Consider the following 12,675-nt stretch of genomic DNA (forward strand, 5'->3'; position numbering starts at 1 on the left):
AAATAAACTCAAATAAAACCATAATGTAGAATAACTGTATATGGATAATTGTACAGAAATGTCAGTTTTTGGAATGGCAAAATGTTTTAATTTTAGTAGTGTCAATCGTTTTAAAAAAATATTAATTAAACAATATTCTGTGATTAAACTGTGAGTTTTTAAGACTTAAGCTTTTAATAGGGGATTATTAAATATAAATAAAAGAAACAATGTTATATTGGCATATATCAGTTTCTACGATTGTGCTATTTATAGGTATATTTTTAAATAAAATGAACATTGTTTTATTCTATCAACTACAGACATAATTTCTCCCAAATTCCAAATGAAAATATTGTCATTTAGAGCATTGATTTGCAGAAAATAAGCAGAAAAATAAGCAGAAAAATTCAAGCAGTTCAGCTTAGTTTGATGGCTTCCTGATCTCCTTGATCTCCTGCTTGATTACATTCTAGAGGTTTTCAATTTGGTAAAATCAAAGAAACTCATAATTTTAAAGTGGTCTCTTTTTTTTCTTCTAAAAGCAATATATATATATATATATATATATATATATATATATATATATATATATATATATATATATATATATATATATATATATATATATAGGACAGCCAGCATAGCCTTTATTAATAAGAAGTAAATCAAATCACTTACCATTGGGGACAAGCCTTAAATTGTGGAGAATTGCCTCAATCAAAAATAAATTATAAGGGAATTATAATTAACTAGGCATCATTGTGCCAGTGCTTGAACAGGCAGTTTGTCACTTGCTGCTTTATTTATAATTATTTTGACTTAGGGATAATAAATTAGCTCAAGTCACACTATTGACATAGACTACCAGTCTAAACAAGTATATCACAGTGACGTACTAATAGACATTAAATCCAAGCAAATGCTAACATAATCTTGGTGTCAATTTCACTATATTCTATTTGGCTACAAGCACTTAAATTCTGAAATTCAGAATCTGACTCTTATCTGTAATGTTTGAAATTTTGTAGGTGTTTTAAAGACGATGTTTTAGGGCCACTCTTAAAAAATAAAAACAGTTGACTTCGAGATTAAAGTTATAATATTACAAGAATAAAGTAGCAATTTTACTAGATTAATGTCGCAATACTACAACTTTAATCTCGTTATATTGCATCTTAAATTGTAAACTTTTTCTCAAGTCAACGTTTTTTTTAAAGAGTGGCCCTAAAACACTGTCATACCAACATCAATGTATGTAGTTATTCAACATAAAATAGAGGCCACACAAAGCAGTTTTATGTTTAATAAATGTTATAGTTTCTTAAGATTTCTGGCCAATGAGGTACAATATTTGAAAGTTTTAGAGATACAGCTGAAAAATCTGCCTTTAGCTGCCATTGCATGGAGAGGATTCTTGGGACCAGCCCTCCTCTGGTCAACAGCGGGTAGTACAACATATAACCAAAAATCATCATCAAAAACCAAACAACCATCTTTAACACACTTCACAGACTCCCATCCATATTACCATCCCTGTCCTAATCAAGGTCTATCTATTTACAGTCTCTGTCGCTATTATATACAGCAACATGATTCTGTGAGTTTATTAGATAGCAGTAATTCACCGAATTCAATAGCAGGCAGGAGGTGGAGGTTGGATGCATGAGGTTTCCTCCGCTTCACATATGCTGCCACAGAGCTGAAAGTGTGAACATGTGCTGCCTCCAAGGCACATGAAGCCAACCACCACAGACAGCTGAATGTGTTTGGAAACCACCCATTGTCATTTCTCCTGTTAAGCAGACCATTCAGTCTCCTGTCTTCTGTATCTATCTTCTTCTGTTTGTCTATTACATTCAATGTGTCTCAAGTACCAGTATTTGTGTGTAAACAATCAAGAAAACTGCAATAATAAATGAAATATTTTATTTGGTTAAAAATGATAGAAGTATTGGACATATGGACCATGTTGCGGCGAAAAAACCTGTATCGTTCACCCCACTTCCAAAAATACTCTATATATTGGAAACCATATTTTATGGTAAATTTGAGCTGAAATTTTTAGGTAAAAAAAAAAGACATAACAGCATTATTCTTATATAATTGCAAAAATTAACACCCGGACCTGGTCTCCGTATCATTTAGCACCAAAGCCTCTGCTGCCACCTGGTGCTAATTTACTAACATTACATTATAAAAACAGTATACATTTTTACCTAAATTTACTGTAATCTCGCCTAGTTTTACATTGACTTGCATTTGTCCGCCTGATTCTTTCATCTCCTTCTTTTTCTTCTTCTTCTTCATAATAATAATAATACTAATAATAATAATAATAATAATAATAATACAATTAAACAAGGTCTCTCTACTTTAAAATAGTAGTGTTTTATTAACCAGTGACTAGCCAGTGTGTTTAATAATAATCAGACGTTTACAGGACGGTTCTGTCAGTTTTATTATTAAATACATAAAGAGAGGAATTAATGTAAAAATGTAGAAATGTATAAATACTCATGCTGGTGTGGAGAAGAAGTTGTAGAGCTGAAGCCTCTGATGAAGGTTGTTGGAGCAGAGAGAGAGAAGTTGTTGGAGAAGATGAGAGAGCAGTATATCACTAGTTCAATAAAGCGCTGCTGTTCTAGTGTTTACATTTAATTCTTTATTTGGATAGCAAAATTTACGAAAATAATAATAATTACAATAATAATAATAATAATTTCATTTTAATTTGTTGTAATTTATTATTATTATTATTATTATTATTATTATTATTATTATTATTATTATTATTATTATTATTATTTAAACATCTATTACTACTACTACTACTACTACTACTACTACTACTACTAATAATAATAATAATAATAATAATAATAATAATAATAATAATAATAATATCCAGTATTATATTGGATTGTCATAATAAAATAATTAATAGTATAATTTGCTGTGGACACAAAAGGCAGGTTATATTGATATTGATTTATTATCACTTAATGTAGTCTTTTGAGTTGTAGCATTTTATTTTACACTACAGAAAGGAGACTAAAACAGATATGAATAGCCCAAAACAAGTTAAAAGTGTTTATTTATTTACTTACTTACTTACTTTCTTTCTTTCTTACTTATTTATTTATTTGGACTGTAATCTCTGCGGTGTTATTTAGAATGTTTTATCGATTCTCCTCAATACAGGTGTGTAAAGATTAGCTCAGGCAGTGAGCAGTGCCCCGCTGACCCGGCAGGCGGCGCTGTGGGATCAGGTTGATCAGTATCAGTACTTCTGTGGCTCAGATGAATCATTTTAATTAACACAGAGGCACTTCATTCACTTTGATTCACTGCAGTGGCTTTTAAGAGCCACAGAGAGAGACAGAGTACCAGTGAACACCACTGACTCCAATCAGTACATTACAGAGAATAATAAACAGCTGAGATTTAATCTCTCCGGCTGTTAGATGGTGATATAGGATAATCATTACACAATTACTGCACTTCTGAAACAGCACTGCACTGACTGTCGGTTATGATATTAATGTTTTAGTATTTTGTAATAAAGTAAGAAATGTTTTTTGTGTATTATACAGGGCTGTCAGCATTAATGATGAATGCGTGTTAGTAATCTGTAAAAAAACAATAATTGGTGTCTCATGCACGGAGAACAGCAGCATTAAAAACCATATGTCTTCAGTGTTACTATATGTATATGCAGAGACATATGATTGATTATTACCCTCGCTTGGCAATTATCAGAAAAATGAACGTCTAGTTCTCTAGTTCTCTGGAAAAGCAACACATGCACAAAAGGCTTACTGAGATGTAATTTATTGTATTTGTATAAATACAACCCCAAATGAGGGACTGATTGAATAGTACGCAACTCAGAACAGGTTAGGACTGCATACAGGCCTGTCCTGTACCCATACTTAATTAGAGTCATGTCTACAGTCCTGTGTGCAGCATGTGGTTTTGCATTGTCTTTTTGAAAAATGCTATCTCTCCCTCTCTCTCTCTTTATGTGGAATTTATTTTGTCCTGCACCTCGTAGCAAAAAAAAAAAAAATCTATCTATCTATCTATCTATCTATCTATCTATCTATCTATCTATCTATCTATCTATCTATCTATCTATCTATCTATCTATCTATCTATCTATCTAAATACTTTTATGAGGAACATTGTTTTTTTATCATATCAATCTATCAATTTTCTCACACAGTCATAATCATACTCATCTGTTGTCATTTGTATTTTTATCTAATTTCTAGCCCTTTAATGGCCTTTTAAATGCAGGAAAAAATCTTTTTTGAAATAAGAAATGGTGTTAGAGTGTATAAAGCTATTTATACTGTCTTGAATCTAAGCTATTTCAACATTCAAACAGTGACATATATTCAAAACTATATGACAAAATTCATGCACTATGACAAGTGCATTATTTGGTTGAGTGAGAAACATTTGTAGAACAACAGAAAGTAAGCGAGTGGAGGACATAGAGTGCAATGTAATGCATATCTATCAGTGTGGATAGAGCATTCGTGATGGAAGAGCAATCTGCAAAGGAAAGGCTGTACAACCACAGAACACTCAAATACATATTTACAGCTTTTCAGATGCTGATTGTTGCTGTTTTTTTTTTTTGGTTCCACTTTATTCCATTCCGCTTGCGAGTGGGATTGTTCCGGGCCTTGGAGGCAATAGAACCTCACACTTTTACAGACTTTCACAGATTGACCGAATGCCTGTTACAGCGAGAATGAAAAGAGAGAGAGAGTGTGAGAGAGAGAGCGTGAGAATGTGTGTGCGCAGTATGTGTGTGAATCAAGTGGGTTTGCATGGTGAGATAAAGAGAACTGATTGCGAGCACTAATTACATTCTTATGCCTGTGAGCTCACAGAAAGCTGCTCCTGCTTTTTATCCCAGTATTCTCAGTAATTCTATAATTATGGGTATATTTCATGTGCATATTAATATTTGTATATGGCACACCTTATTTAAAGTGATCATAGGTTACCAAATAACATCCTAATTTTATATTTATCAAAAATTAAGAGGACGACATGAAATGTTAGCATGTGCCAGAGATTTCTGTACGTCTTTAGCTGACATTCTAGGAGTCTTCCTCACCTCATTGATCATTCTGCGCTGTGCTCTTGCAGTCATCTTTACAGGACGAACACGACTAGAGAGAATAGCAACAGCGCTGAACTTTCTCATTTGTAGACCGTCTGTCTTACCATGTACACAAGAACATCAAGGCTTTTAGAGATACTTTTGTAACCCTTTTAAGCCTTAACAATTCTTGAACGTAGGTCTTCTGAGAGCTCTTTTGTGCATCAAGCAATGCATCTTAAGAACAGCAAACTCAAAACTGGTGTGTGTTTTTAAAGGACAGAGCAGCTTTAACCAACACATCCATTCTCATCACAAAAAAAGCACAAATATACATGTATTTATATTGAGATTTTAATGATAGACCAACGCAGAGTAGCAAATAATTGTAAAGTGAAATGAAAACCCCCACCCCCCGTTGAGTGACGGAAAAAGAACTGCGCGCATCCAACCCCCCCTTGGTACAGCTGAAGAAAATCTCACTCCCACCAAACCCATCTCAATCCCACCAAACTTCAAAACTTGAGAGCCCTGTTGTAAGGTGACAAAATGTGAAAAAGTTCAAGTGGTATCAATACTTTTGCAAGTGCAATGTGTAGTTCAAAATAAAGTATAAAAAAGGTTTCACAAGCTTTGAATGCAGATCTCACCCCCTCTGGTCTGGGTGCCTTTAAGATTTACCGGTTGCTGGCATTACACAGCTGGTTATTTGTGCCCCTGCTAAGAGGATTATGTCCATTTCACTATATGCATACTGCAGACATATATGCATCCCTGGTGGACTCCATTCATTTCATATGAGACTACATCTGAAGTGACAATGGCATACATGAGCTGCGCTGTGCAATAACTTTAATTTAGAGTTTAGAGTTTCTTTGTTTCTGCTGAAGCAACAAGCTCACACAAAGACTCACCAGGGCACCTTTCCAGGCCTCCTGTTGACACCTGCATCATCAAGCCGAATCAAAGGCTGTTCTTTCTGCAGCAGCTAATGAAATTCAGCCTACCTGATGCAGCACTAGACCAGTTCTACACAGCCATGATCCAGTCCATCCATCTTATACTTGTGCTGTTGTTGTTTTTTTTTTTTTACTTATTGTTTATTAAGTATCACGCAATATTCACTATTTTACAGTCAGGCCTCATAAAGCTTTATATACAGGTGCATCTCAAAAATTTGAATATCATTGAAAAGTTACCTCATTTCAATAATTCAGTTTAAAATAATGAACAAATTTATTATATGCATGTATTACACTCAGAGTGATCTATTTTAAAAGTCTCATTCCATCATTTTTAAATTCATTTCAAAATGTCTTGTTGTGATCTCTAGTATGACTGAATGCCATGTAAGTTGTTTATTATGAAAAAAATGCTCTGGTGTTTCTATTTAGCCCTGCTTTAGTTCACTAAATTAGTGGTTTCTAAAGAAAGACTCTTTTGGGCTCTTGCTCATGAATATTTATACATGCAAACATATCGCCTCTGCTTGGCTAACAGCACTGCAGCAGAGAATGCCTACATGCCCCCCCCCCCCCCCCCCCCAGTCAAATTTACAGTGTCACCGTTCTCCATGCCACAGGCATAGATAACGTTTCTTTCAGTTAAACTAATGCTACTTCCGGAATTCTTCCCACCACAGTCTCATTTCCGAGTAGGAATTTTTCAAAATGGCGACTGACATGAAATAAGCCCATTGGCTAGGTACAAAAGTAGGTAAAAAAGGGTTCCATATTTTAAATAAGTTCTTCAGACCTCCACACAACACATATCTCAGCCTCTTAATATGCAACATCCTTGCAAATTCTGTAAGCCACATTTAAATATAGGTGGGGTGTCCAATTTCCATAACCATAAAATGACCTTTCTGGCAATTACTATATCATTAAAAAAACAAGCTATTTTAGAGTCTATTTCAGAGATAATCATAAATCATTTATCTTTGAGATTTGTAACATTTCTAATGTTAGTGTTGTTTGTTCATGTATATGTACAGTAATACTATTAGCAAAATGATTTTAATAAATGTCACACATCATTTACCAAAGCAAATATTTGTTTTTTTGTTAACTGGTAAACTGACAAAAAGAATGCTCTGAATGTAATGTAATGTAATGTAATGGTAATGTAGCATTTAATTTGAGTACAAGTTGACATATTCATTTTAAACATTTTTAAGATGCATAAAGGTATTCCTGGCTAATTGTACAATAACCTAATAGAATAATTTATTAAATAATAAATATATTAAATAATTAATATTTGCAGAAACACTTACATTTTAAATAAATCAAGTTTAAATCTTGGTGTTGACAAGCTTCCAGTTGTCTAAAGGCTAAATGACTTCAAATCCTCCTCAAGAATTTCCCAACACTGAGTCTAAGCAACAGAGTCTATTAGCAAGGAACAGACCATTTATCTCAGTGGTAATCATGTTTGTCTGATGAGATTAAAATACGCCGAAACACAGTTAGTAATGATCAGCGTGCGTTTCCTCCACTGGGAGGCCTGTTTAGGCCTACGGATGCTGGAACAGGACTAAATGCGCTGGGGCATGCGAGGCAATAGCAGCGCTGCATTGTGAGACGGTAAATCCCCACAGAGAACAGCTGAAGACCCTGTCGACTTCTTCCGGAAGGAGTCATTAACTTGTCATTGTCTTCACCGCCTTTCATAACTTCTGCTTATTTAGACCCCAGGACTTAAGGACTTGCATTTCAGGGCTGGAGACAATCACAGCCAAGAGAAGCCATATGGCAGCTGTCTAGTATAATGATAATACAGACTGTAGATCCCAGCACTCGCCAATCAGTTAAACCACTGCAGGGGAGGTGTCTGAGTGTGAGACTAATATCTGTGCATAATATCTAGCTTAAGTCTAGAGTCTTTTTACAGTTAGATTAAGTAAACTGTGACGTATATGATCTGACACTGACTTGTTTAAAGATGGTGGTCAAATAGAAATTGCTGCCCACCAAAAATTCATATGCCAGTCCTTATACAAGTAGGGCTGCAAGTAATGATTATTATATTATTATAGCCATTTAGATGCCCTAAGAAAAATGCTTGGTTTGACGTCCCATTACTTCAAATTGCTACATTAATATCACATGAAACATATACTTTGAATACACAAGAATAAGATCTTTACAACATTACTCATTTGATATGATACCCCTTTGATTTTCATGCTTTATAAGACTCCAAACTCTGGTTTACGCAAAACCAGAATGGACATTTTTCCAAGTTTGCCTTTCCATTACTCCAAATTGCTATAGTAATATCATGCATAACATATACCTTGAATACATGAGAATAAGATCTTATCAAATTTAGTGGTGTGATATGATAACCCCTTTATTTTTATGCTTTATAAAACTTTAAACTCTGGTTTATGCAAAGCCAAATGAATATTTTTCCTAAGTTTGCCTTCCCATCACTCCAAATTTCTATAGTAATATCACTTGATACTTATGTCATTAATATCGTGGAATGATTCTTCAAAAATGTAATAGTGTCATTTGATAATAGTTTGATTTAATGGTTTTATAGGACAATAAATCCTGGTTTATGCAAAACCGAATGGCCATTTTTCCTATGTTTGCCTTCTCATCAATTCAAATTTCTACAGTAATATCACATGAAACATAAACCTTGAATACATTAGAATGAGATCTTATCAAATTGAGTGGTGTGATATGATAACCCTTTGATTTTCATGCTTTATAAGACTTCAAACTCTGGTTTACGCAAAGCCAAATGAAGTTTTCCTTCCCATCACTCCAAATTTCTATAGTAAAATCATTTGATACTAATACTATTAATAGTGTGGAAAGTGTTCTTCAAGAATGTAATGGTGTCATTTGATAACTGTTTGATTTGCTGGTCCTATAGGACTATAAATTTGATTTACGCACAACGTTTAACTTCCCATTACTCCAGATTGCTACAGTAATATCACATGAAACATATATCTTGAATACATGAGAATGAGATCTTTACAAATTTAGTGGCGTGATATAGTAACCCTTTGATTTTTATTCAGATTCAAATACATACTAAACACTATTTCAAGTGTTATTTAATAATCCTTTAATTTTTTTTATTTATCTTTATTATTTTTTTTTTTAAGTCACAATTCTGGTCTATATACAACAAAATAAGCAATTTATCAAATTATCTCAGTTTATCATCCTATTACTCCAAAATCCTATAGTGAAATAATTTGAAATTTACATGATTAATACTATGAAAGATATTTTTAAGACTTTGGTCTTTTTGATTTCATTTGGTAACACATTTTTTTTTCTTTAATAAGACTTTAAATTGCGGTGTTTACATATCATAATGTTTTAAATATAGTGTTTTTAACCTTAAAACAGATGAAATTCAGATGCAACAGCTTATTTGTATAAAAGTGACAGAGCCCCTAAATGGCTCATTCTGATAGGGACTGGAACTGAAAAAATAGAGCTGGTGAGATCTCTTTATGTGAGAATGATTTTGTGTAAAGAACATGTTTTATATAGAACGAGGACTTATTCTAACCTGAGTAAAAAGAGGTATTATAATAAGAGGTGTTTATGAAATGTTTAAGAGATGTAATAAAAATGTAAAGTCACCTTTGATGCACTTAGGATGTTCAGTGTATATCACTTCATGAGTTAAAGTGCTGTAAGGAATTTTACACATATTTTAAAGCATCTGTGACACATAAATCACCATGGGCTCTTTTCGGTTAAAGGATTAGGATTAAAGCAACAGAACAATTTGAGAATCAAAATCTCTAAATGTTACTTTCTGCATAACAAATGTGTTCATATACACTAAAAATGTCACTGTGCACACAAGCCTCTGACAGAATGCAGAATTAGTATTGTTCTTTTTCTTGTGTGTTAATTAATCAGAGTTTAATTAGCAGACAATTAAATAGGAGAATGGGAGACAGAAACAGAACATTAGATCTTAGTTTATGCTGACATGCAATTAGCACAAACATGAAATGCTAAACAGGTGGCTATAAGCTTGCTAGAGATAGTAGCCACAAAGATAAACTGTCATTATGAGCCTGAGCCTGATTTAAACCCAGCTTGTTTTAGTACGTACAGGGGCTCGCAAAAGTATTCATACCCATTGAACTTTTTATCAGATTTTGTCACTTTACAAACACAAACTTAAAGGAGAACTCCGGTGTAAAATTGACTTTTGTTGTAGTAAAACATGATAAAAAGTACTTACTTTTGATGAATAGCACACCTCAGTTCTCCCACAGCGCTCCAAGATCCAGAAATTTAAACAGTTTGTTTAAACACCCTTCAGACTGGGTGACACGGGGCATAATTTACCCCGATAAATCGCTTTTTCCACCGTTATCCAGGCTCAAAGTAGCTCATCACCTCCTTGCTAGAATCTTGAGAGCCCTGACATTTAAAATAAGGCATTAATAACTTAAAAAGTGCACAGGAGGCTTACTAAAAACCTCTGTTTACATCCCATAAGGCTAGCTTCAGCTCCGTGCGCCGCCATCATTGTACAGATAATGACAGACATATATACATAGATTCTGCATAGCCCGCCTCCTGGCACCGGCTGCTACGCTATGCAGAGTCTATGTATATACATGTCTATTTCCAGATTCCATGTGGTTTCTGGCTTTCCACACTATCAAACATTAATCTGGATACAATCTAGGTAATCTAGTTGAGATGGTGTGTATTATACTTGTTCCAAGATTAATGATATCTCGGGTTAACAGGAAAAACTATGAAGACTACAGTAAATGTAGTCAGATGCTGCTATGTCACTGATATGTTGTTGATAAATTAGTGAAAGTCTGAAGATGATATTCATTTTAAAAGAAAGACCACTTGACTTTGTCTTGTGGTCAGACCATGTATCTAAACGGCAAGAAACCACAAACTGACATTCTCACACTGCTTCCTCTCAGGATGGAGGAACATAAGGATGAACCTGTCAAAGTGTTCATGTGGTTCTGAGCTGCAATACTCTAGGCAAACTTATCTGTTGGTGATGATATGAAAAGGTCTCATAGGTAGCTGTATTTTTCTCTAAAGGTCACAATAGTCTGATGCCCTTTGACACAGCCTCTTTCATCCTTTATCTCAAATTCATTTTCCCATCCTAAATATTCAAGCCCAGTGTGCAGCAACACGCAAAGTTGGGCATACTTGTTCAGAGTTGAACATTTCTATAATATTTAAAGCCAGATTTCTTTAAATTACTGAACATTTAGCAAATGTCTTAAAAAAAAATACAGTGTAAAAATATGTCAAACCTTATTTTTCAAAGAGGCAGCATTATCCTAGGATGAAAAAAAAATGGGCAGGTAATTCTCAGACACATTTAAATTATTTATTATTATTATTTTTGTGAAAACAGCAAAATTGATCACTTAAATGCCTAAATTATGAAAAAAAAAAACATCTTCAATGCAGTCTGACACATTGGTACTGTGCCTAGTTCTGTTTGTACTGTGCCTAGAACAGTTCTTATAGAGTTTTGTTATTGTATTGTTAAATGCTGACCAAAGCAAAATACTTAATGTATTAATGTAAATAATCATTTATTATTTTGTGTATTTATTTTTTTATTTGTTTGCTTGTTTGTTTTCTCCCCTCTCTCTCTATTCTTTCTCAACTTCACTCAAGTCATATCTGTTTGTCTTATGTAATGTTGTGTTACTTTGCAAAAAACTTCATAAAATGTGAAATATCGGACTTAACCAGGGAGCACTTTAGATGTGCCTTAAACACACTTCACATCAAATAAAACTGTATAAAAAAAGTACTTTAAAGTGAAGATTAACATTCCTCTATATTTGTACAAATGTGTTCATTCAAAGTAAAAATTGAAAAATGAATTAAAACACAGAGATTGTTGTTGTGGAATGAGCTACTGCCATAATAGGTCAAATGATGCGATATAACTTTTTGATTTCAAGCCTCGTTCGAAGGTCGCTACTGTATACAGCTCTGGAAAAAAAATAAGAGACCACTTAAAAATGATGTGTTTCTTTGATTTTACCAAATTGAAAACCTCTGGAATATAATCAAAAGGACAAAGGATGATCACAAGCCATCAAACCAAGCTGAACTGCTACAATTTTTGCACTAGAAGTGCATGCATAAAGTTATCCAAAAGCAGTGTGTAAGACTGGTGGAGAGAACATGCCAAGATGCATGAAAACTGTGATTAAAAATCAGGATTATTCCACCAAATATTGATTTTTGAACTCCTTAAAGCTTTATGAATATGAACTTGTTTACTTTGCATTATTTGAGGTCTGAAAGCTTTGCATCTTTTTTGTTATTTCAGCCATTTCTCATTTTCTGCAAAAAAATGTTCTAAATAAATATATCTTTATTTTGGAATTTGGGAGAATTGTGGTCTGTAGTTTATAGAATAAAACAACAATGTTCATTTTACTCAAATATATACCTATAAATAGCAAAATCAGAGAAGCTGATTCAGACAGTGAAGTGGTCTCTTATTTTTTTCCAGAGCTAAAAAAAGGATTGAAAGACAAGCACTAACACTCCATAATACAGCCTGCA

The sequence above is a fragment of the Astyanax mexicanus genome, chromosome 23, assembly GCF_023375975.1.
Source record: "Astyanax mexicanus isolate ESR-SI-001 chromosome 23, AstMex3_surface, whole genome shotgun sequence".
Taxonomy (NCBI): domain Eukaryota; kingdom Metazoa; phylum Chordata; class Actinopteri; order Characiformes; family Acestrorhamphidae; genus Astyanax; species Astyanax mexicanus.